Source organism: Palaemon carinicauda, chromosome 19, assembly GCF_036898095.1.
Source record: "Palaemon carinicauda isolate YSFRI2023 chromosome 19, ASM3689809v2, whole genome shotgun sequence".
In the NCBI taxonomy this organism is placed as follows: domain Eukaryota; kingdom Metazoa; phylum Arthropoda; class Malacostraca; order Decapoda; family Palaemonidae; genus Palaemon; species Palaemon carinicauda.
The window spans coordinates 20484264-20511445 of record NC_090743.1 but is presented as its reverse complement, the minus strand read 5'-3'; the positions used below and the strand labels follow the sequence as shown (position 1 = coordinate 20511445).

Below are 27182 nucleotides of genomic sequence, written 5' to 3'. Positions count from 1 at the left end.
ATTACTTATCTTAATGGGCGCTTTAATTAGTCCTTTCTCTCTCATATCATTTCCGTGCGCGTGTATAGGCTATGTGCGTAGGTATATGAAGCTACCATTTTTGTGAAATGTGGAAGTTTGCGATACAGTAGTCATGATAAATGAGGAAGTTGTGGTATGCTTTTCTGGTGTCATTCCCACATGGAAATGTTCTGTTGAACGAGGTTCGAAACTGGCCCAAGCTGAATATTTCTTGTAGTGTCTGTAACCTCACTGTCTTTATGGGCCAGATATAGGGGTTTTGGGGAACCTGTAAGTCTACCTGCTGAGTTATTAGCAGCAATTTACTGGCTCTCCCAGGCCCTAGCTTAGGCGCTAATCATATGACCTAGAGTCATTTTCCACTATGGCATTGGCACGGTCTCATTCATGAGCGACCTTTCAAACCATACGTAAATGACGTTCACTCTGTAGGCCTAGACTAAGATTGAGGATTTCGATTCAAGTTGTCACAACTAAAAGATTTCTCTAAATGAGCTAATGACGCGAATGTTGTTTCTAATTGTGAATCCTTGTAGGCTAAACATTAAAAAAACATTCCAGTTTTTTGTTTCTAACAGCTCAGAACTTTGCAACATCTTGAATTTTCCTTGTGAGCAGTATATAGGTCTATCTTGTTTTATTTTTTTTTTGTCTTCGACAATTTATATGCTGTAGCTATAAAAATAGACCCACGAATTATTCTATTTCGTTTCATGTTCACCAGCAAAATCTTAGGACTGCCGAAGATTTTTAACTGTCATCCCTCCTCATTGTGACCATAACACTGACAATGTTATTTCACTGAAACCCCGCTTTTGTAGGGGAAATGACAGTGTTAGAAAGTATGCTACATGTTTAGCCCAGGCCTACAGACTATTTAAAACGCGGATAATGTGTGGTTTAGATGTGCGATTGTGAGGAGACTAAATTTCCTTTAATTGTCAATTTTTTTTTCTGTTGCTGTATATTAGTTAAGTCTACCTCTTCAAGTTCGTAATTTACATCTAAATTCTGATAAAGCTGTTGAAATGTCAGTGAAATCTACAAATGCGTTTTACACATTTTGAATCGATCCTGTTAATCAATTTTGAATGAAAATTCAGAACTGCATTCATTGAGATCAAACTGGTAAAATACAGTATAATTTACCGATTATCTATAATGTATTTAAATAAAAAATGATCTTATCGAACCATTTAACATAAAAATTAATATTTTTTAATCAGTTCTTAATCATATTCGTTTTCTTATTTTCTTCATAAGCATTGCTGTAAGGTATCATTTACTCTAGATCTTCTGGTTACACATTCATGCAGATGCGACAGATAGCATGTAGCCTATATGAGTATCATGCAACCACCATCACTAAAGATTGGAAATTGAACGAATGATCTGGAAAATAAACAGAAAGAAAAAGAAAGAAGACCCGAGTGTATCACAGTTCCGAACTCGCAGACAACTCTGACATACCACAATGATCTAGAAAGCACGGTTGTCATCGTGAAGCATATTATCAAGGAATAATATATAGCTTTATTTATTACTATCTCAATTTTACGTAAAATATAGGAGTAAATATCGTTAATTAGATCAAATAATTGCAATAGATCTTATCAGGTTGATGATTTAATTAGTTATTTTTTTACCCCCACTTATGAAAGAGATGGCACCCCTGTACAGTGAAGAATGGTTAAATCGTGTATGTTTAGCTCTGGTGCTTGAGTGTGCGCCTCTTCTGTATATAAGTTGTAGGAAGGAAGGCCAGGTACGTAGTTCACTTGGTTATTATCTACGGTCCGTTTGTGCGGTGGTGGGACGTACCAAATAGTGAATTGAACTTTGTTTGTTTACAAGGTAAATGTCGTGAAAGGATTGTGTTACGTACGTACTTTGTAACACCTGGGGATGTCTTAAAGACTGTTATCTTACGTCGATCTTTTTTACTGTAGGCTGCCAAAGGTTAAATTTATCTGGTTCCTTTGGTTATTGTCCTGTCGGTAATGTTATAGCGAAATTTTCGTAGGCCTATGCGACTCATTATCTGCAAATGACATTCATTTATGTATGAGGTAATTGTAGGACTTTACCTACTAACGATAGCATTATGCGATTTGCTGAACACGTACCGGTAACTGATTACTCCTTATAGGTACATTAAGATAACTTGTAATATGCTGTAGATAAGAAATTAAAGTATTGTATTTACGTTATTTCGAATCACCGCTAAATGTGTATAGGAACCATACTAGATTGATTTTGATAAAATTTCCTTACAATGCTCAACTAATGATAGTACAGTGTCATGGATATCACTGTCGTGTATGGGGTAAGGGATCTGTTATTATTTATTATTTTTATTACTACTACAAGCAAAGCTACCACCCTACTTGGAAAACCAGAATGATATAAGCTCAAGGGTTCCAACATAGAAAAATAGCCCAGTGAGGAAAGGAAATGAACTACTAGAGAAGTGATAACTATCTAAATAAGAAATTTTAAGAATAGTAACTATCAGATATATAGGAAAATCTCTTAATATTATATAATATTTAAGGTGCAAAGACGGTGTGTATTCATTTCAAAACAGTGGTACTCCTAATCTGACCTGTGAGCCTTTGTATATCAGCGGACAGTTCCTCCAGCGATCATTAAATATGGACGCCAACTAACCTAAACTTTCCTGGCCTAACCGAACCTACCAGCTGTGCCCTTACCTACTTACCTAAAGGGGGCTCTCGACCCCCCTTACACTACCGTATTCTTAGTCGGGTGTCATCATACATACACCCCCTAGCTTGAATCTTAATATTTCCTGAACTACATGTCATGTACAGAGATGCAACCAAATCAATGACTGTCCTTTAATCGCCATGACTTATAGTGTTCTTGGACTTTGGAAAACTTTTTGGTAATATATCGATAGAGTCCCACTCAGCCAATACTCCTGGTTAGGACAAAGGAGCTCAATGTTTTTCACTTCACAAGAGCACGGCGGAGCAAAAACCGTTAGGTCTCTCAATATATTACTGAATTCTAATGATTTTTGCTCTGCTATGCGCTCGCTAAAAAAAAAACAAAAAACAAGCTTCTATGAACTGGTAAGCGGTAATGGCTGGGTGGGACTCGTCAAAATATTACCGAGCTTTTTCCTAACCTACAGCATGGTGCTCCCCTAACCATCCTTACGTAATTGTATCGTTACCAGGGAAAGCCGACACCTCCCTATTACTAAGACTAGCTAGTGGGTACATCCGACATATTACAAGTTACCATATTCGTTCCATATTAGTAAATGGAATATTTGTACCATAATCTTCACCCCCCCCCTATTGCTAGGTCATTTCTTTAAAATTTGTCTGTACTTTGTCATAAGAAATTTCCCTTCGTGGCAATTATTCCACCGATCAACATGACTTTACTGTAGAATTAATTATAACATTCGCCACATTAATCCCCAAAGGCGACAAAAGCCTCATGTCTCTAACCATTGTTATCTCCTTATTTTATAGATGTAAGGTTATTTTGTCTTATATTATGGTTAGAATGAACAGATTTCAAATTTGATGAGCTAATGTGAAAATTAGCATGCACTAACCTAAGAATTAAAACAGATGCTAGAGGCCAAAACTAACTGAGTGTACCTTGAAACTATGATTTTTCAATATTAAACTTACCCGATAATCATGTAGCTGTCAACTCCGTTGCCCGACAGAATTCTATGGAGGGATACGCCAGCTATCACAATACTAGAAGGGGGTGTACTTACCAGCGCCACCTGTGGCCAGGTACTCAAGTACTTCTTGTTGACACCTCCTCAATTATTCCTCTGTCGTGCTTCCGGCAAGACGTTCTGGGATACGCTTATGTTCTTGGAGTATTTTCACGACTTTGGTGAAGTATTTCTCTTTGATTTCGGCTGTCGCTTTACTGGAAACTTCTATATTAACTTAGTTAGCTTTTGGAATTAATTTGATTAATTATGGTGACAAAGAGAGTATGAACTCTCTTTCACCTTTAAATGGCCGACCCTTCCCTTAGACGGAAGTGTTGGTGTCTAAGAGAGTATAGACTCTCTTTCTTAATTTTGCTTAACAAAAGTTATAGATTTATTTTATATCTCTCCGCCTCTTATAGGCCTCTTCGATTAACTTTCTTTTTTTTATAAACTTATTAAAATTAATTTTTATATTTGTTTATATTCGACCTTCCTAATAGTAGGCGGTCTTTTCTTGGTACCGAAGTTAATTAACATTGAGCCCGTCATTTCGGTTTTACCTGTTAACATATTATGCTATTTTAATGTCTTTGAAAGAATTTCTTTGATAGTCTAGTACTGTTTTCAAAGTTGAACTAACGTTTTGTTTTGTCTCTGCAGTTGTTGACGTTCAGAACGTTCAACTTGCACTCTATCGTTACGATAGAGAAAGAATTTTCACGGTTTCACGTTGCAGTAAGAGTAACCGTGTCTAGCGTTTTGTTCATTCTTTCTTAACTTAATGGTTTTAATCCTAATAAAGGAACTTTTCATTTTGGGAAATATTTCAGTTTTTTCCTTTAACAATAATATGTTTTAACGATATATATGATTGGGCTCTTCTCTCAGGTTCTAAGTCAAGAGAGAGAGAGAGAGAGAGAGAGAGATAGAGACGGAGGGAGAAAGAGGAGGATAAACGTTTCATTCAAGCCTGCCAGGCGTACGAGTAACGTTGTTATCGTTTTTGCTCTTCTCCCTAGTCTCTTTAGGGGAAGAAAGTAAACGTTTCTAGAGTGATCTAGTGTTTAGTCTCTTTCCAGCCACTGAATTATTTATCTTTCATTAGATTTTTCTGTTACATTGTAATTCTGTTTTCGCAATTACTAACTTTTGAGAAAGGATAGAATTGCGTGTTTCAGGTACAAACCACTTAAAGTTTCGAGTTCAGTGAAATAAGTGCAAACAGAAAATCAAAGTGATAAGTGATTAGCGCAAAGTGTGTCAGTGTTGTGCGTGAGGGTACTTCTGTGCGCGCCAGTCGTTCTCCCAGTCCGGGACCTCTTGCAAACTCCCAAGCCCAGGGGAGAAGCAATGTCGAAGGACAAAAGGGTTCAGCAGGCCTTGATCGGCGCACAGAAGTATCCTCGGTGGTTGTGGGCGTGTCTTACCGAGACCGTCACTCCCACCCGCAGACGATTGAGCCCTTATTTTGCTCGTCTGCAGAAGAAATTTAGGGGAGAAAACGCTGGTCTCAGGTCTCAAGACCTCTTAAACATAAAGTCCAGACCTATGCCAGACGTACGAAGTTAGAGTTCAACAACCCGGATGCAGTCATTGGGTTAGCTCTGACTCTCCTCAGTCATCAGTTGAATGCACTCCGCCTAAGAGGAGTAAGGTTCTGCCGCAACAGATCTCTGCTGTTAAGGCTTTACCTCAGCAGACCTTAGTGTCTGCCGACCCCAAGTTGACTCTACTGCAGTCCATGCAGTCACAACTTTCGGTCTTGATGCGTGAGTGTCGGGCTGAGAGTGTTGCGCCTCCGCCTCCGCCTACACTCCCTCCGCCTGCGCTCGCTCCGCCTGATCGCAGTACCACCTGCCAGGCGTACGATGTTGAGCCACGTTCTGAGTTGGCTGTTCCCAGTGGTGCTCAGCCTCCGCCTTCTTTAAGGCAACCTTTACAATGGGATCAGGAGGATTATACCTCTCTTCCTCCGCCTCCACTTGCTGCTCCACCAGTGATGCAACACTCGGTTGAGGTACAACAACCTCTCCCGTCCTTGAGTCAGTCTCCTCAGCTCTCGCTGCAGCGAGCTCAACCCTCCACAAGGCAAGCACCACTACACCTTAGCCTTGCGCCTCAGGAGCCTCAGCTTGCGAGACATTTACCTTGTTCTGCGCAGCCTCTACCTCATCGCGCTCCGCTCACACCACAGGAACAGGAACTTGCTACTCCGCTTCCGCCAACCGCTCAGCAAGCGCAACCCTTGGGTTCAGCCACTCTTGCCAGGAGTCAGCCTCCTCCACCCATGCGCCTACCTTCTGCTACTTCCTTTGATCAGCCTTTGCAGACTGAGCCTCAGGTGTTCCCTCAACAGAGTCTTGAAGAGGAAACCACAACTATTGTTGTTCCAGCTCGTTCTGACTCTGCTGTTCAGCATACCTTACCTCCATTTTCAAACCTTATGATAATGGAGGTTATTTGTATTACTTATAAAAATATATTTGTATTCCTTGCAATATATTTTTAACAATATCGCAGAATATGGCAAAAAAATATGAATCATGAGTTATGAATGTAAGGTAAATATTATGTTGATATTTAAACCCCATGCAAGCATGCATAAAGCACTCTAGCACTGGTCATGGAATTTCTGAGAAATGTTAAACGCCATGCACACGCTCTGCTTACCTTACAGCATGCTCTACATTCAGCATGCTCTGCTTACAGCATGCTCTGCATACTACATGCTCTGCATTCAGCATGCTCTGCATACAACATGCTCTACATACAGCATGCTCTGCATACAGCATGCTCTGCATACAACATGCTCTGCATACAGCATGCTCTGCATTCAGCATGCTCTGCATACAACATGCTCTGCATACAGCATGCTCTGCATTCAGCATGCTCTGCATACAACATGCTCTACATTCAGCATGCTCTGCATACAGCATACTCTGCATACAACATGCTCTGCATACCTTACCGCATGCTTCTCAGTCACACATCTTTGGTTGTTGCCAACTAGACTGTCAAGCAGTTTCATAACGTTGCCTTCTAGTCTGCTGCTTTTGCACCAGTGAACCCTCACTGAGAGAACTTAGCTTTTCTAGGATATGGTCCCTGTAGATGAGAAAGTTCTTTTCTCCCTCCTTCTGATATTCCCTTGAGGACTCTGTCATTTGGAGGGAGCCTTTAGCTGCATAGCCTCCTATGGACTTTTTTTTTTTTTTAAGCGTAACATGCTTCCAGGGAAGGTAATGGTTCCACTTCAGTCGCTAATCCCGTCTGTTACCACACCTGCTCCCATAGACCTTGAGCTGTGTTGCAAGACATGCAGTCCAAGCTTAGTCCTTGTTAGAGGATTTTTTGTTTACGGTGTCAATGTGTCACGGGGAAGACGTTCAACAACCAACAGAAGTGACTTGTTGTGACGCAGTGCGGCAACCTCAGCAACCCGATAAGGAGTTGTCTGTACGACCCAGACAGTCTAGACAGATTCGGGTTGTCACTGTACTTCCTCGCTTGCCCATGATTGACAGTTCACAGACTGTGCAGCAGTACCATGATCTTGTGTCCGGCTCCGTCAGACGACTGGCTTTTAAGAGCTCCCACAAGTCGTCGCTGTCTGGAGATTTTCAAATGGACTATGGATCTGACCAAGGAACTGGGCCTCCTGGTCAATTTTGAGGAGTCTCAGCTCGTTCCATCCCAGACCATTGTCTCCTTGGGTATGGATCTTCAGAGTCGAGCTTTTCGGACTTTTCCGTCGGCCCCAAGGATCTTCCAAGCCCTAGAATGCATCCAGAGCATGCTGAGAAGGAACCGATGCTCAGTCAGGTAGTGGATGAGTCTAACAGGGACACTTTCATCGCTGGCCCTGTTCATCGTGTTAGGGAGACTCCACCTCCCCCCCCTTCAGTATCATCTAGCTGCTCACTGGATAAAGGACATGACGCTAGAGACGGTCTCAGTTCCTGTTTCCGAAGAGAGGAGGTCTTCTCTCGCGTGGTGTAAGAACAGCTTTCTTCTCAAGGAAGTCTACCTTTGGCTGTTCAGAAACACGACCGCCGTCTCCTCTCGGACGCATCAGACACGGGCTGGGGTGCGACTTTGGACGGACAAGAATGCTCGGGAACATGGAATCAGGAGCAAAGGACACTTCACATCAATTGCAAGGAGTTGTTGGCGGTTATTCTGGCCTTGATAAACTTCAAGTCCCTCCAGCTTAACAAAGTGGTGGAGGTGGACTCTGACAACACCACAGCCCTGGCTTACATCTTCAAGCAGGGAGGGACTCTTTCGTGGAAGTTGTTCTAGATCGCAAGGGACCTACTCATCTGGTCTAAAGATCGAAAGCTAACTGGTAACGAGGTTCATTCAGGGCGGTATGAATGTCATGGCAGATCACCTCAGACGGAAGGGTCAGGTCATCCCCACAGAGTGGACCCTTCTCAAGAATGTTTGCAACAGACTTTGGGCCCTGTGGGGTCAGCCAACCATAGATCTATTCACTACCTCGATAACCTAGAGACTCCTGTTGTATTGTTCTCCGATTCCAGACCCAGCAGCAGTTCACGTGGATGCTTTTCTGCTGGATTGGTTCCATCTCGACCTGTATGCATTCCCGCCGTTCAAGATTGTCAACAGGGTACTTCAGAAGTTCTCCTCTCACAAAGGGACATGGCTGACGTTGGTTGGCTCCGCTCTGGTCCGCGAGAGAATGGTTCTTAGAGGTACTGCAATGGCTGGTCGACATTCCCAGGACTCTTCCTCTAGGAGTGAACCTTCTAAGTCTACCTCACGTAAAGAAGGTACACCCAATCCTCCACGCTCTTCGTCTGACTGCCTTCAGACTTTCGAAAGACTCTCAAGAGCTAGGGGCTTTTCGAAGGAGGCAGCCAGAGCGATTGCCAAAGCAAGGAGAACATCCACTCTCAGAATCTATCAGTCTCAAGGGGAAGTCTTCCGTAGCTGGTACAAGACCAATGCAGTTTCCTCAACCAGTACCACTGTAACCCAGATTGCTGACTTCCTGTTATATCTAAGGAAAGTAAGATCCCTTTCAGCTCCTACGATCAAGGGTTACAGAAGTATGTTGGCAGCGGTTTTCCGCCACAGAGGCTTGGATCTTTCCACCAACAAAGATCTACAGGACCTCCCTAGGTCTTTTGAGACCTCAAAGGAACGTCGGTTGTCCACTCCAGGCTGGAATCTAGACGTGGTCCTAAGGTTCCTTATGTCATCAAGATTTGAACCTCTCCAATCAGCCTCTTTTTAGGACCTCACATTAAAAACTTTTCCTCGTGTGCTTGACAACAGCTAAAAGAGTAAGTGAGATCCACGCCTTCAGCAGGATCATTGTTTTCACATCTGAAACGGCTACATGTTCCTTGCAGCTCGGTTTTTGCTAAACGAGCTTCCTTCACGTCCTTGGCCTAAGTCGTTCGAGATCCCAAGCCTGTCCAACTTGGTGGGGAATGATCTGAAGAGAGTACTTTGCCCAGTTAGAGCTCTTAAGTACTATCTAAAAAGGTCTTAACCTTTACAAGGACAATCAGAAGCCTTATAGTGTGCTATCAAGAAACCTTCTTTTCCAAGTTCTAAGAACTCAGTTTCTTACTATTCAGGCTTCTGATTAGAGAAACACATTCTCATCTGAAGGAAGAAGACCTTGCTTTGCTGAAGGTAAGGACACATGAAGTGGGAGCTGTGGCTACTTCAGTGGCCTTCAAACAGAACCATTCTCTGCAGAGTGTTATGGATGCAACCTATTGGAGAAGCAAGTCAGTGTTCGCATCATTCTATCTCAAAGATGTCCAGTCTCTTTACGAGTACTGCTACACCCTGGGACCATTCGTGGCAACGAATGCAGTAGTAGGCGAGGGCTCAGCCACTACATTCCCATAATCCCATAACCTTTTAACCTTTCTCTTGAATACTTTTTATGGGTTGTACGGTCGGCTAAGAAGCCTTCCACATCCTTGTTGATTTGGCGGGTGGTCAATTCTTTCTTGAGAAGCGCCGAGGTTAAAGGTTGTGATGAGGTCCTTTAGTATGGGTTGCAGCCCTGTATACTTTAGCACCTTTGAGTTGATTCAGCCTCCCAAGAGGAACGCTGCGCTCAGTAAGGAAGACGATCTTATTAAAGGCAGAGTAACGGTTCAAGTCGACTTCCTTACCAGGTACTTATTATTTCATTGTTATTGTGGATAACTGATTATATGAAATACGGGATACTTAGCTATCCTTTAGTCTTGTACACTGGTTTTTCACCCACCCCCCTGGGTGTGAATCAGCTACATGATTATCGGGTAAGTTTAATATTGAAAAATGTTATTTTTATTAGTAAAATAAATTTTTGAATATACTTACCCGATAATCATGATTTAATCGACCCTCCCTTCCTCCCCATAGAGAACCAGTGGACCGAGGAATAATTGAGGAGGTGTCAACAAGAAGTACTTGAGTACCTGGCCACAGGTGGCGCTGGTAAGTACACCCCCTTCTAGTATTGTAATAGCTGGCGTATCCCTCCATAGAATTCTGTCGGGCAACGGAGTTGACAGCTACATGATTATCGGGTAAGTATATTCAAAAATTTATTTTACTAATAAAAATAACATTTCTTACTAACATATTTTTGATTCTCAGGTGTTTATACTGTAATTTGTAATTATTTTATTTTACATTGGAAATGGTAATGCAAGCATAAGTCAAGTTCATTATAAAAAAGAGAAAAACTATTTTATAACTAAAATCCTCTATCATTATTTCAAGAATAGCATGGTTGTTAGATTATACTTTGCTTCATGTAATTTGTCTTGATAATGAAAAATACGGGTAGATGGCAATACATTACATTAACTGGAGTACAGTACTGTAGAGTACAGATTGAAGAATTCTCTGTAATACTGTATATCTTGTAAACAAAAAAGGTTTAATTTCTGCATCTTATCACCATCCCTGTAGCATAATTGAGCTGGCCATTTGCTAAATTTTGGTGTAGAAAGTAAATTTTTTTGAATTGACTGAAACACTTGTTAAAGATGTTAGTCTTTTTAACATTCGATTGTCTTATTTTATGATGAAAATTACATTTACCACAGACGTACTGTAGTCTAATTTGATGTCTAGGGGCTTTGCTATAATTATGCTGTTAGTACGTGACCACTTTGCTACTACAGTATGTTAATGTTTTCAGGTTTTGAATCCTTTCATAAGTATTTCAGGCTATAAATTCCAAAAATTATGCTTGTTCCCATAAGAATACAAACCAGTGTCTTTTACATAGACGTAGTACTAGTACATGTTATAAAACAGATGGGTAATAGGTGGAAAGTAAACGAGTGGTGGGGTGTTGCCCACTCGCCGGTCTTAACCGTCTCTGCCCTCTCCATATTAGTCCTTGAACCGTTGAAAAGAGACTGGTAGGGATGAGTACAGTATGGGAAGTCTTCAATTGGGGTTATCTTTAGGATTTCCTATGAGTTTCACTTCTCACATAGAAGGGACACTAATCTTCATTTTTTTTCACTGCGATCCACATACAGTAATCATAAGGTGCTTGATTTTTGTAAGCAAGGCAATTAAAAATTAGTTTGTTACTGCACAGATACATACTTATGTCCTTTAATAAGAGTATGATTTTAGCAAAGCTGAAAACTTGGCTGTTAAAATTTATATGGGTGTCAGTAGTTACTGGCGGGCAGCAGAGGAAGATCGCCCCCCTGCCAGCTGACTGAAAAGCAACTTTTACTAGAGCTGCCGAGTAGCACAGACGTACAGTGAACCCTCGTTTATCGCGGTAGATAGGTTCCAGTCGCGGCCGCGATAGGTGAAAATCCGCGAAGTAGTGACACCATATTTACCTATTTATTCAACATGTATATTCAGACTTTTAAAACCTTCCCTTGTACGTAGTACTGTTAACAAACTACCCTTTAACGTACAGAACACTTAATGCATGTACTACAGTACCCTAAACTAAAACAGGCATAAATATTAAAGGTGATTTTATATCATGCATTTCCTAAACATGCTAAAAAGCATGATAAAAAATGGCAACCAATGTTTTGTTTACATTTATCTCTGATCATAATGTAGAAACAAACTGTAGGTAGAGCTTTGCTTATTACCCAGACATATTTCCCATACTTTTCCCTTAGAACTACATCACATCTTCCTACTTTAGATATATATATATACATATATATATATATATATATATATATATATATATATATATATATATATATATGTATGTATATATATATATATATATATATATATATATATATATGTGTGTGTTCGTGTGTGTGTGTATATATATATATATATATATATATATATATATATATATATATATATATATATATATATTTATATGTATACACATATACATACCTACATATATACATAAATACATGCATACACATATATATATATTACTGTATATATATGGGTTATGGAAAAAATCCGCGAAGTGGTGAATCCGCGATGGTCGAACCGCGAAGTAGCGAGGGTTCACTGTACTCGCAGTCGAAAAATTTGACCTATCGATTCTTTTTCTTTTCTTTATAGTAGTGTGCCTCCCAGTGGCAGGAGTTGAGCAAGAAAAAGAAGAAAACCTATCAAGATTCCTCCCCTTCCGGTTCTACCGTTAAAGCTAAGAACTCTGCAGATGATCTCTCTTCTCTTGGAAATCGGGTTGTTATCCTTCTCCATTACCCTTCTCTGGGGAATACGAATAAGAGACAAAGATAATCTAACTCTGGGGCAAGCCCATAGTGAGATGGCAATATTAGTTTCCCCTAGAGCATTTTCTTGGCAAACCCAATGAATCTCGTTCAGATATCACTGTTAGCGATGATGCCTTTCAGACATCATGGCTGGTTTTATGACAGAAGGAATATCAGAGAGAGAGAGACAGAGACTCTTCAGCAACCCTTAGCTTTATCCAAGGTAAAGCCTCTGTCACTAGAGCCTGCTCTGTTTTTTTGCATCTGCAGAATAAGTCCTTGGTTCTCCTTACCCAGGATTGACACTCCTGACAGAAATAGCTAAGCAGCTATCTTTGGGTTTCAAGGTAAAGAGGAGAGTTTATCTTCAACAAGACAATGTGTTTGTCTCAATCAAAGGATCTTCCTTCCCTTGTCATCAGGAGGTGTATAACTATATCCTTGAAGGAAGATTTCTGTTGTAAAGTAATCAAGTCTTTCAACGGAAAGCAAAAAGCTCTGCAAGCTCATTCTTGAAAAAGGAATAGTCTTCCTACGGAAATCTAGAAGCTCTTTAAGCGCTAGCTCATTCTTTTGAGTACTCACCTGGATCTCCCTCACCTGTGAGTGAGCATTCTATGGAATGCACACACTCGACAAATACGTAGCGCAAATTCTTAACTGGATCTTACTCATTGTGGGCCTGCTCATGATTTTGAGTAAGGCTGTCCTAGATACCATTCAACTCGTAGTACATATATTATTAGAAATAGGATTGAATGGCGAGTGATTGTGATGCAGTTCTGGTAGGCCCTGCTGCTTCTTCCGGTGCCTTGGATGATCGCGGAGGTAGCAGCAGTAGGGTATTCAGCGTTATGAGGCTTCATCTGTGGTGGATAACGGGGGAGGGTGGGCTGTGGCACCCCAGCAGTATCAGCCGAACTCGGTTGAGTTCCTTGTCTGGCTGGGAGGAACGTAGAGAGAAGAGGTCCCCTATTTTGTTTCATTTGTTTGATGTCAGCTACCCCCCAAAATTGGGGGAAGTGCCTTGGTATATCTATGTATGTATTGATACTTGCTAAACTACAACCCTAGTTGGAAAAGCAGGATGCTATAAGGCCAAGGGCTCCAACATGGAAAATAGCCCAGTGAGGTAAGTAAATAAGGAAAAAGTTAAAGTGAAGTTTAAGAACAATAATATCATCAAAATAAATCTTTCATATATAAACTATAAAAACTTGAAAACAACAGGATGATAAAAACTTCAAAGGAACATGATAGAATAGTATGCCCGAGTGTACCCTCAAGCAAAAGATCTCTAATCCAAGATAGTGGAAGACTATGGTACAGAGGCTATGGCATTACTCAAGACTTGAGAATAATGGTTTGATTTTGGAGTGTCCTTTTCCGAGAAGATCTGCTTACCAAAGCTAAAGAGTCTCTTCTACCCTTACCAAGAGGGAAGTAGTCACTGAACAATCACAGTGCAGTAGTTAACCTTTTGAGAGAAGAATAATTGTTTGGTAATTTCAGTGTTGTCAAGTGTATGAGGAAAGAGGAGAATGTATAAAGAAGAGGCCAGACTATAATGTGTACGTGTCGGCAAAGATGAAATGAGCCATAATCGGAGAGAGGGATCCAATGTAGTATTGTATGGCCAGTCAAAGGACCCAATAACTTTCTAGCAGTAGTATCTCAACAGGTGGCGGATGCATTGGCCAACCTACTATAGTTGAACGGTCGCCTGTTCACACCCCCTCTATTGAGAGAGCACTCTTCTGTTTTGGTCGCAAGTACAAGCTCCAGAATTTGCTGGGCAACCATGTAGCGCTATTCCTTCCAACTTGAAAGGTTCTCAGATGTGCAAACACAGATCAAGATGAGTATCCCTTTGTTTGTTGACTATCTTCTTTGGCAATACACCAACTTATGAGAATGCACTCCTCTGAACACTCTAGGGCCCTTTCCTTTGAAATTTCAAGATCGCCTCTTATACACAAATGGTGAATGAGAACTTAAGAGATAGAACATATGTGCTCTACTTGCTGCACTCAAGCTCGATCATCTTCAAACATGCAAAACTTAATTGTGCTAGAATAGGAGAATATTCCAGTTAAAAGTAGACACATTGACAGACAATTGCACTCCTCGGACAATGTGTTCGCATATTACTTTTGACCATCTGAGTGCAAGCACTCTATGTTTGGGTTTTCACTTGATCCTCCTCTCAGATCAGGAAGAAATGCCCTTTTGAAGAGGTTTCATTGGCAAATGCTAAAGGACTTGTTCAAAGGGTCTCTGTTGGAATCTCCTGCTCTAGATGTTCTCTTCACAGATGCATCAAAGGAAGGCGGGCATCTAAGAGAACAAGTAATTGTAGGCATCTGGTCAACGTAAGAGTTTAGACTTTCAAACAATCTTGTCTGAAGAAAACTCGAGACTCCCTCTTGTAATGTAGTGAGGCTTCTCATATCTTGAAAAAAGCCCCCTAGTAACTCCCAAATCAAGCTTTGGATAGGGACCTGTCCCGCAAAACTCTTTTTCTTTTTGCGACAAAAAGGGTAAGTGAGCTATAAGAACTGTCATATCTCATCAGCCACTCCGAGTTTTGGAGGAGGAAGGTATTCTTTTCCATTGTTCCAGAATTCATAGCCAACACTCAAAACCCAGCTGTAAACAGCCTAAGATTTGATTCATTTTTCATTCCTTCCCTTGGGGAAGTAAAGGATAATTCAGATGAGTTGCTTCTATGGTCTATGAGAGCACTAAGATGCTACCTCAAGAGAACTCATCTATTCAAACCATGACTGCAGAAACTTTTCACCAATGCAGGAAGGCTTAAGAAGAATAAAAACCAGAAAGGCCAGTTTTTCAGGCTTTGGGAAACTAGGTTGCTGGACCAGACGATATAGGGACGCACTCACAAAATCGGAAATATGTTGGTGTAACATTATCTGTTCTGAAGATCATGTCAGTGGTCAGGTCTTGAAGGCAGGCAGCCATCACAGCATTTACGGAAAAGCATCCACAAGTCACTCGATGCCTTCTTCCATATGACCTGTGGTAGTTGCCAAGCAGGTGGTGTAACTTATCTTGCTCCCTCATAGGACAAGAAGGATCTGTATCTCTTCTAAGACAAGTTACAACATTAGTTTAGGTAAGAGTAAGAATGTATGGCCCTTTTTCCTCTTCTCCTTCCCCTGCCTAGGTGTGCAGCTGCTGGACTGTTTTGTTGCTGAAACAGACTTTGATGCAGAGTAACTGTTTTCTTAATGTTAAGATAGAAGTGCTTTTCCACCATCTTCTTAAGGAGGACGAGGATGAATAGCACTGTGAACCAGTCAAGTTACTGAGACATGCATTACTGTATAGATATAATACCCCTTGAGGTGATGTTATAGTTCATTTGTAACCACTTGCCTGTGCCAGTAACCTAGCCCTATCCCCTCATATTCAAGTGATAGGAAGTGGATTGGAGTCAACACCCTTGCTCCTCATATAGACTGAGTGTTAGATATCCCTGGATTTTAAACCAGCCAGTTTTATTATACGAACTTCCTGCCTCCTAAGAATAAGTTTCTAATTAAAGTAGAAGGTTTGTAGGAGCAAGTTTTAAGGGTAATTTATGTTTTTCCTGATGTTATGTAAACCTGAGTCCTATAAGTTATGTTTCCCACCTCATCTAACCCACAAATTCTAGGTGAAAGTCAAAGTGGCTTCTCAGTGAGCTTTCAGGGGCTGGGTTTTCTCTCGCTATCCTTCAGTAACTAAGGCAGGCAGGCAATAGAACGACCTGCACTGAAGGTGTAGGCTTACGGACTTGTGCTAAGGCAGCCCATAAACCAGTAACTAACGATATCTCATTCTAAATTTGAACATCGGAGTTTTCCAGCTTTGCTGATATCATACTTCCATTAAAAGGCGAAAAATACAATTTTCAATATTAAACTTACCCGATAATCATGTAGCTGTCAACTCCGTTGCCCGACAGAATTCTATGGAGGGATACGCCAGCTATCACAATACTAGAAGGGGGTGTATTTACCAGCGCCACCTGTGGCCAGGTACTCAAGTACTTCTTGTTGACACCTCCTCAATTATTCCTCTGTCGTGCTTCCGGCAAGACGTTCTGGGATACGCTTATGTTCTTGGAGTATTTTCACGACTTTGGTGAAGTATTTCTCTTTGATTTCGGCTGTCGCTTTACTGGAAACTTCTATATTAGCTTAGTTAGCTTTTGGAATTAATTTGATTAATTATGGTGACGAGAGAGTATTAACTCTCGTTCACCTTTCAATGGCCGACCCTTCCCTTAGACGGAAGTGTTGGTGTCTAAGAGAGTATAGACTCTCTTTCTTAATTTTGCTTAACAAAAGTTATAGATTTATTTTATATCTCTCCGCCTCTTATAGGCCTCTTCGATTAACTTCCTTTTATTATAAACTCATTAAAATTAATTTTTATATTTGTTTATATTCGACCTTCCTAATAGTAGGCGGTCTTTTACCGAAGTTAATAAACTTTGAGCCCGTCATTTCGGTTTTACCTGTTAACATATTATGCTATTTCCGCCACAGAGTTTGAAAGATTTTCTTTGACAGTCTCGTACTGTTTTCAAAGTTGAACTAACGTTTTGTTTTGTCTCTGCAGTTGTTGACGTTCAGAACGTTCAACTTGCACTCTATCGTTACGATAGAGAAAGAATGTTCACGGTTTCACGTTGCAGTAAGAGTAACCGTGTCTAGCGTTTTGTTCATTCTTTCTTAACTTAATGGTTTTGATCCTAATAAAGGAACTTTTCAGTTTTTTCCTTTAACAATAATATGTTTTAACGATATATATGATTGGGCTCTTCTCTCAGGTTCTAAGTCAAGAGAGAGAGAGAGAGAGAGAGATAGAGACGGAGGGAGAAAGAGGATAAACGTTTCATTCAAGCCTGCCAGGCGTACGAGTAACGTCGTTATCGTTTTTGCTCTTCTCCCTAGTCTCTTTAGGGGAAGAAACTAAACGTTTCTAGAGTGATCTAGTGTTTAGTCTCTTTCCAACCACTGAATTATCTTTCATTAGATTTTTCTGTTACATTGTAATTCTGTTTTCGCAATTACTAACTTTGAGAAAGGATAGAATTGCGTATTTCAGGTACAAACCACTTAAAGTTTCGAGTTCAGTGAAATAAGTGCAAACAGAAATCAAAGTGATAAGTGATTAGTGCGTGAGGGTACTTTTGTGCGCGCCAGTCGTCCTCCCAGTCCGGGACCTCTTGCAAGCTCCCAAGCCCAGGGGAGAAGCAATGTCGAAGGGCATAAGGGTTCAGCAGGCCTTGATCGGCGCACAGAAGTATTCTCGGTGGTTGTGGGCGTGTCTTACCGAGACCGTCACTCCCACCCGCAGACGATTGAGCCCTTATTTTGCTCGTCTGCAGAAGAGATTAGGGGAGAAAATAAAGGCAGAGTAACGCTGGTCTCAGGTCTCAAGACCTCTTAAACGTTAAGTCCAGACCTATGCCAGACGTACGAAGTTAAAGTTCACAACCCGAATGCAGTCATTGGGTTAGCTCTGACTCTCCTCAGTCATCAGTTGATTACACTCCGCCTAAGAGGAGTAAGGTTCTGCCACAACAGATCTCTGCTGTTAAGGCTTTACCTCAGCAGAACTTAGTGTCTGCCGACCCCAAGTTAACTCTACTGCAGTCCATACAGTCACAACTTTCGGTCTTGATGCGTGAGTGTCGGGCTGAGAGTGTTGCGCCTCCGCCTCCGCCTACACTCCCCCCCGCCTATGATCGCTCCGCCTGATCACAGTACCACCTGCCAGGCGTACGATGTTGTGAACTCTACTACAGTCCATGCAAGCACAGCTTTCGGACTTGATGCGTGAGTGTCGGGCTGAGAGTGTTGCTCCTCCGCCTCCGCCTACACTCCCTCCACCTACACTCGCTCCGCCTGATCACAGTACCATCTGCCAGGCGTACGATGTTGTGGACTCTACTACAGTCCATGCAAGCACAGCTTTCGGACTTGTTGCGTGAGTGTCGGGCTGAGAGTGTTGCTCCTCCGCCTCCGCCTACACTCCCTCCACCTACACTCGCTCCGCCTGATCGCAGTACCACCTGCCAGCAGTTCCACCTGCCAGGCGTACGATGTTGAGCCACGTGCTGAGTTTGCTGTTCCCTGTGGTGTTCAGCCTCCGCCTTCCTTAAGGCAACCTTTACATTGGGATCAGGAGGATTATACCTCTCTTCCTCCGCCTCCACTTGCTGCTCCACCAGTGATGCAACACTCGGTTGAGGTACAACAACCTCTCCCGTCCATGAGTCAGTTTCCTCAGCTCTTGCTGCAGCGAGCTCAACCCTCCACAAGGCAAGCACCACAACACCTTAGCCTTGCGCCTCAGGAGCCTCAGCTTGCGAGACATTTACCTTGTTCTGCGCAGCCTCTTCCTCATCGCGCTCCGCTCACACCACAGGAACTGGAACTTGCTACTCCGCTTCCGCCAACCGCTCAGCAAGCGCAACCCTTGGGTTCACCACTCATGCTAGGAGTCAGCCTCCTCCACCCATGCGCCTTCCTTCTGCTTGTCTTTTATTCAGCCTTTGCAGACTGAGCCTCAGGTGTTCCCTCATCGGAGTTTTGAAGAGGAAACCACAACTATTGTTGTTCCAGCTCGTTCTGACTCTGCTGTTCAGCATACCTTACCTCCATTTTCATACCATGGTTTAAACCCCATGCAAGCATGCATAAAGCACTCTAGCACTGGTCATGGAATTTCTGAGAAATGTTAAACGCCATGCACACGCTCTGCTTTCCTTACAGCAGGCTCTGCTTACAGCAGGCTCTGCTTACTACATGCTCAGCATTCAGCATGCTCTGCATTCAGCATGCTCTGCATACAACATGCTCTGCATACAGCATGCTCTGCATTCAGCATGCTCTGCATACAACATGCTCTACATACAGCATGCTCTGCATACAGCATACTCTGCATACATCATGCTCTGCATACCTTACCGCATGCTTCTCAACACATCTTGGGTTGTTGCCAACTCACTAGACTGTCAAGCAGTTTCATAACGTTGCCTTCTAGTCTGCTGCTTTTGCACCAGTGAACCCTCACTCAGAGAACTTAGCTTTTCTAGGATAAGGTCCCTGTAGATGAGAAAGTTCTTTTCTCCCTCCTTCTGATATTCCCTTGAGGACTCTGTCATTTGGAGGGAGCCTTTAGCTGCATAACCTCTTATGGACTTTTATTTAAGCATAACATGCTTACAGGGAAGGTAATGGTTCCACTTCAGCCGCTAATCCCGTCTGTTACCACACCTGCTCCCATAGACCTTGAGCTGTGTTGCATGACATGCAGTCCAAGCTTAGTCCTTGTTAGAGGATTTTTTGTTTACGGAGTCAATGTGTCACGGGGAAGACGTTCAACAACCAACAGAAGGGACTTGTTGTGACGCAGTGCGGCAACCTCAGCAACCCGTTAAGGAGTTGTCTGTACGACCCAGACAGTCTAGACAGATTCGGGTTGTCACTGTACTTCCTCGCTTGCCCATGATTGACAGTTTACAGACTGTGCAGCAGTATCATGATCTTGTGTCCGGCTCCGTCAGACGACTGGCTTTTAAGAGCTCCCACAAGTCGTCGCTGTCTGGAGATTTTCAAATGGACTATGGATCTGACCAAGGAACTGGGCCTCCTGGTCAATTTTGAGGAGTCTCAGCTCGTTCCATACCAGACCATTGTCTCCTTGGGTATGGATCTTCAGAGTCGAGCTTTTCGGACTTGTCCGTCGGCCCCAAGGATCTTCCAAGCCCTAGAATGCATCCAGAGCATGCTGAGAAGGAACCGATGCTTAGTCAGGCAGTGGATGAGTCTAACAGGGACACTTTCATCGCTGGCCCTGTTCATCGAGTTAGGGAGACTCCACCTCCGCCCCCTTCAGTATCATCTAGCTGCTCACTGGATAAAGGACATGACGCTAGAGACGGGCTCAGTTCCTGTTTCCGAAGAGATGAGGTCTACTCTAACGTGGTGGAAGAACAGCATTCTTCTCAAGGAAGGTCTACCATTGGCTGTTCAGACCCCCGACCACCGTCTCTTCTCGGACGCATCGGACACGGGCTGGGGTGCGACACTGGACGGACAGGAATGCTCGGGAACATGGAATCAGGAGCAAAGGACACTTCACATCTATTGCAAGGAGTTGTTGGCAGTTCATCTGGCCTTGATAAACTTCAAGTCCCTCCAGCTTAACAAGGTGGTGGAGGTGAACTCCGACTACACCACAGCCTTGGCTTACATCTCCAAGCAGGGAGGGACTCATTCGAGGAAGTTGTTCGAGATCGCAAGGGACCTCCTCATTTGGTCAAAAGATCGAAAGCTCACGCTGGTAACGAGGCTCATTCAGGGCGATATGAATGTCATGGCAGATCGCCTCAGCCGGAAGGGTCAGGTCTTCCCCACAGAGTGGACCCTTCACAAGAATGTTTGCAGCAGACTTTGGGCCTTGTGGGGTCAGCCAACCATAGATCTATTCGCTACCTCGATGACCAAGAGGCTCCTCTTGTATTGTTCTCTGATTCCAGACCCAGCAGCAGTTCGCGTGGATGCCTTTCTGCTGGATTGGTCCCATCTCAACCTGTATGCATTCCCGCCGTTCAAGATTGTCAACAGGGTACTTCAGAAGTTCGCCTCTCACAAAGGGACACGGCTGACGTTGGTTGCTCCCCTCTGGCCCGCGAGAGAATGGTTCACCGAGGTACTGCAATGGCTGGTCGACGTTCCCAGGACTCTTCCTCCTAGAGTGGACCTTCTGCGTCAACCTCACGTAAAGAAGGTACACCCAAACCTCCACGCTCTTCGTCTGACTGCCTTCAGACTATCGAAAGACTCTCAAGAGCTAGAGGCTTTTCGAAGGAGGCAGGCAGAGCGATTGCCAGAGCAAGGACGACATCCACTCTCAGAGTCTATCAGTCTTAATGGGAAGTCTTCCGAAGCTGGTGCAAGGCCAATGCAGTTTCCTCAACCAGTACCACTGTAACCCAGATTGCTGACTTCCTGTTACATCTAAGGAACGTAAGATCCCTATCAGCTCCTACGATCAAGGGTTACAGAAGTATGTTGGCAGCGGTTTTCCGCCACAGAGGCTTGGATCTTTCCTCCAACAAAGATCTACAGGACCTCATTAGGTCTTTTGAGACCTCAAAGGAACGTCGGTTGTCCACTCCAGGCTGGAATCTAGACGTGGTCCTAAGGTTCCTAATGTCATCAGGATTTGAACCGCTCCAATCAGCCTCTTTTAAGGACCTCACATTAAAAACTCTTTTCCTCGTGTGCTTAGCAACAGGTAAGAGTAAGTGAGATCCACGCCTTCAGCAGGAATATAGGTTTCACATCTGAAACGGCTACATGTTCCTTGCAGCTCGGTTTTTTGGCTAAAAACGAGCTTCCTTCCCGTCCTTGGCCTAAGTCGTTCGAGATCCCAAGCCTGTCCAACATGGTGGGGAACGAACTGGAGAGAGTACTTTGCCCAGTTAGAGCTCTTAAGTACTATCTAAGAAGGTCAAAACCATTACGAGGACAATCAGAAGCCTTATGGTGTGCTATCAAGAAGCCTTCTCTACCAATGTCTAAGAACTCAGTTTCTTACTACATCAGGCTTCTGATTAGAGAAGCAAATTCTCATCTGAAGGAAGAAGACCTTGCTTTGCTGAAGGTAAGGACACATGAAGTGAGAACTGTGGCTACTTCAGTGGCCTTCAAACAGAACCGTTCTCTGCAGAGTGTTATGGATGCAACCTATTGGAGAAGCAAGTCAGTGTTCGCATCATTCTATCTCAAAGATGTCCAGTCTCTTTACGAGTACTGCTACACCCTGGGTCCATTCGTAGCAACGAATGCAGTAGTAGGCGAGGGCTCAGCCACTACATTCCCATAATCCCATAACTTTTTAACCTTTCTCTTGAATACTTTTTATGGGTTGTACGGTCGGCCAAGAAGCCTTCCACATCCTTGTTGATTTGGCGGGTGGTCAATTCTTTCTTGAGAAGCGCCAAGGTTAAAGGTTGTGATGAGGTCCTTTAGTATGGGTTGCAGCCCTGTATACTTTAGCACCTTTGAGTTGATTCAGCCTCCCAAGAGGAACGCTGCGCTCAGTAAGGAAGACGATCTTATTAAAGGCAGAGTAACGGTTCAAGTCGACTTCCTTACCAGGTACTTATTATTTCATTGTTATTGTGGATAACTGATTATATGAAATACGGGATACTTAGCTATCCTTTAGTCTTGTACACTGGTTTTTCACCCACCCCCCTGGGTGTGAATCAGCTACATGATTATCGGGTAAGTTTAATATTGAAAAATGTTATTTTTATTAATAAAATAAATTTTTGAATATACTTACCCGATAATCATTATTTAATCGACCCTCCCTTCCTCCCCATAGAGAACCAGTGGACCGAGGAATAATTGAGGAGGTGTCAACAAGAAGTACTTGAGTACCTGGCCACAGGTGGCGCTGGTAAATACACCCCCTTCTAGTATTGTGATAGCTGGCGTATCCCTCCATAGAATTCTGTCGGGCAACGGAGTTGACAGCTACATGATTATCGGGTAAGTATATTCAAAAATTTATTTTATTAATAAAAATAACATATTATAAAATTTATGAGATTATTTTCTCTGCATTTTTATAATGATCATATCTTATCATACCAGACTGGATCCTTTGCTTGGCGGCTTAATTTTTGTGTTCAAGAGGTCTTGATCTGTACAGGTGTGTCCCAGTTCACATTCATGAGGGATGTGTGGTATTGTTTGCACTGGATAAAAAGGATTTTTACAATGAAATTGGGTTGTGTGACACTCTTAAAGCTAAACCATAAGCACTCTATAGCATCTCTTTGGTCAATAGATCCTGTGATTATTTCATATTGATTTTTATCTGTGTCCTTTTCAAATTCTTCAACTTTCTTGAGTATGCCCTTTAGATATCCACTTTTGTGACAAGGCCTCATTAAACTGATATTTTTATGATTAAGATTGTTCGGGCTAGACCTTGTTTAACATAACATGTAGACATCTATGTCCCTTATTGCAGATGGTTATCCTTGATAATTTGTATCGAACTGTAGAGGAACATTTATTCAATTCAGGTCAACTGGAAGTTTGTCATTACTGATCAAGCCTTTTAATATGTGTCAAAGATATAGCCCCCCTTTATATCGATATTATTATGGGCCCTAAGATTTATGTAATAACATAAGGCACTGTTTGCTGCTTATTATAATGAATACCCATATTTACCTGATGTGTTGTCATGAATTTTTTCTCTAGTAAAGATAAAGTATCTACCTATTTTGATTCAACCTTATTGATATTTATAATGTGAATTTCAGATAAATAAAAACATTCTTATAACCAGAGAAGCTTATGGCAATTCTGAGAGGCTTATTGAGTGCTAAATGGTCTAGCTACAATGGTCAGATAACTTTTCCTCTATACAATCCAGTTTCACTTGGAGGTTAATAAAAAAAATAGATTGTACTGTGCAGTAAGTAGAGTACTTCCTATGAAGATATCATCAGTAACCATAATTGATAAAGAAATGTAGAAGTGAATTGCTAAATAGGAAAACAGGTAATGGAACAAACATGTAAATCTATATCCTTGATAATTTATTCTTTAATGTCGTTCCCATATATCTTCTTAATACAAAATGTATTTGCAAAATATCTGGTGATGAAAGGGATTAAGTAATTTCCAACACATTTTGTTAATTGTATTTCTTTATATATTTGTGTTTAATTGTAGACTACAGCACTGTACAGTACAGTATTTCATTGTATTTTATAATCTGAGATGAATCATTTGATACTTAATGTTGGAAGATTATTTAGTATTGTACTTTCCATGTACCTAAATATGATATTAATTCTTTTGTTATTTCACTTTACAGGTAAAATAGAAGGCGCATTTTGGAGCTACAATCAAGAACATATTTTAATTTACACAAGATATATAAAATTGATCCCAAGTTCTGCAACTGTTTACTTTCATAGAGGTATAGCGGTAGGATAGTACTTTGCTGTGAAGTTAAATTTGACATAAGATATTAGGTGAAATGGGTAAAGATTACTATTCAATCCTGGGCTTGTCAAAGGGAGCCTCTGATGATGACATCAAGAAAGCCTACAGAAAAATGGCTCTCAAGTATCATCCTGACAAAAACAAGTCTGCCAATGCAGAGGAAATGTTTAAAGCTGTTGCTGAAGCATACGAGGTACTGTCTGACAAGAAGAAGCGCGATATTTACGACCAGTATGGTGAGGAAGGCCTGAAAGGTGGTGTACCAGGAGCCCCGTCTGGTGATGGTACGCATTTCACGTACACTTTTTCAGGCGACCCTAGAGCTACCTTCCAGCAGTTCTTTGGCACTAGTGACCCATTTGCTCAATTCTTCAATATGGGAGTTGATGGACATGGTGCACAGATATTTGAAGAAATGGATGTGGAGGATGATCCATTTGTTAATATAATGGGTGGAGGCATGGGTGGACATAGAATGGCTGGGGGCACGAGAAGATCCTTTAGTTTTAGCCCACAAGATGCTTTCAGACCACCAGAAGGAAAAGGTCATCAAGACCCTGCCATTGTTAAAGACCTTTTTGTTTCATTAGATGAAGTTGCACAGGGAGCAACAAAGAAAATGAAAATCACACGTTGTGTTGTTGGCGCAGATGGGCTGTCTAGGAAAGAAGAGAAGATTCTGACCATTAATGTTAAAGCAGGATGGAAAGAAGGAACAAAAGTTACTTTTGAACGAGAGGGTGACCAGATACCTGGAAAGATTCCTGCTGATATTGTCTTTATCATTAAAGATAAACCAAACTCAATATTCAAGAGAGATGGAGCAAATTTGATATATACTACAGAGGTACCATTGAGACAAGCACTTTGTGGATGTCAAGTTATTGTCCCTACATTAGATGGGACCTCGGTAAATCTTGATCTCACTAATGAGGTAGTTAATCCAAAAACTACCAAGAGATTATTGGGCTACGGGTTACCCTACCACAAGGAACCAAACAGAAAGGGAGACATAATTATTCACTTTGATATTATTTTCCCAACAACACTTAGTGATAGTACCAAGGAAATTTTGTCTGAAGTAATACCGCTCTAGGGCATAGAGTCAGGTTCTCTGAAACCTCACAAAAAGTTTGTAGCATCCTGCTTACTTCAGGGTTGTAGAAAGCCATTCGAGATTCTTCGTGGACGATTCCCTAAAAAGAAAGGTGAAGTGTAAGATGCCTCTTTTGTATCTAGTAATTTAGATCCTCTAATTATTTATTGATGAAGGGAGAAGTTTTTTTTATCATACTGTACTATTGATTATGAACTCAGTTGGAATGTTCATATTTATTTATAGAAGTATTGTACCTCTCCTAAGTTGTAAAGGCTAAAATTATGTTCATTCATTTATGGGAAGCATAACATGCTATAACTTAATTGCTACTTTATCTCTAGTTATTCTTAGAGAGAATAAACTTCATCTATTTAATGTAAAATACATTAAAAGTTGCAATTTCAAATTGTTGAGTACTTTAGTCAGTCTTCCTTATACAGGGATGGATAAATGTTATTTACAGTCTTGCTATATATCGCACAATTTCCATGATGTTGTGTGGATATTGATATAACTTTGCCAGTTAAGATTACTGTACAGTAAGTAAGAGATTGTATATGCATTCATACATGAGTTTGGAAAATATTACAAGTATGATGATTAAACAAATGTATGTGAAGATCAGTCCAAATAACCGTTAAGGTTGATGAAATTGATATTTATATTCTTTTTATGCTCTTAATTTAGTATGTTGTGGCTTTGACCTACTAAAGAGGAAGTCCAATGTCTTTTTAAGTTCATAATCTTGGATGTGGTTATTTACCTTATGAGCCTTACTTCAGTGTAATGAGGTTATACCTAGTCAGAAATTTTCTGTGTTGTGAGAGTACATGGTAATTTATTTTCATTCCTTTTACTTGCTAATAATGTGTAGTGTTCTGTGAAAAAAAAAAAAAATTATTTAATTTTTGTACCACAAATAATGTTTTTTCTTTCTGTCTTAGGAGAAATATTTAATATTTCATCGTTATATTGATTACAATTTTTATTGTAGTTTGATGGTCAGATAGCATTAGTTTACTGTTCAGAAGTTTTGCATTATGATTTAAACAAGGTTGTGTAATGTGTATGTTGAAGTGTATTAGTTAACGAGTGAAATATTCAAGGGCTCTGGTCCTTTTTCCTAGTTTCAAACTATATTTTCTGATCACTGTTGTTCATTCTATAGTCTATTATCAGTTGTAGGGTTTGATGTGATCTTATAATGTTGTAGTTACTATACTTTAATTTAAAAGAAATAGATACACACTCAAAGAAAGTGTTATAGTAAGTACATCTTGTTGAAGCCATTTTGTTACAGTGTCTGCCTTACATCAAAGTCTTTTTTTTTTTTCTGTCTATAGACAGGTTTAGTCAATTATAATGTTGAAAGCCTTTAGACAGTCAAATGTTGAGAAGGTAATGCACCTTTTTTCCATTGTCCAATGCTGAGCTCCCAAAGTATATTTTTATGCCAATTAGAATTAATGTTTTGTGTAAGTGCAGCTTCATAATTATACCAAAGAATAGCATATCACAAGTGTTAAGATAAAAGCTAATAAAATGTTACAACTATGTTTTAA

At 41.3% G+C, this 27182-nt stretch overlaps 2 pseudogenes; both read left to right on the top strand.

Annotated features, from left to right (window-relative positions):
- LOC137658655 (uncharacterized) overlaps nucleotides 1-27182 on the top strand; it is a 422221-nt pseudogene that overhangs the window by 67575 nt on the left and 327464 nt on the right.
- LOC137658504 (dnaJ homolog subfamily B member 4 pseudogene) lies at nucleotides 1703-27182 on the top strand (annotated as a pseudogene).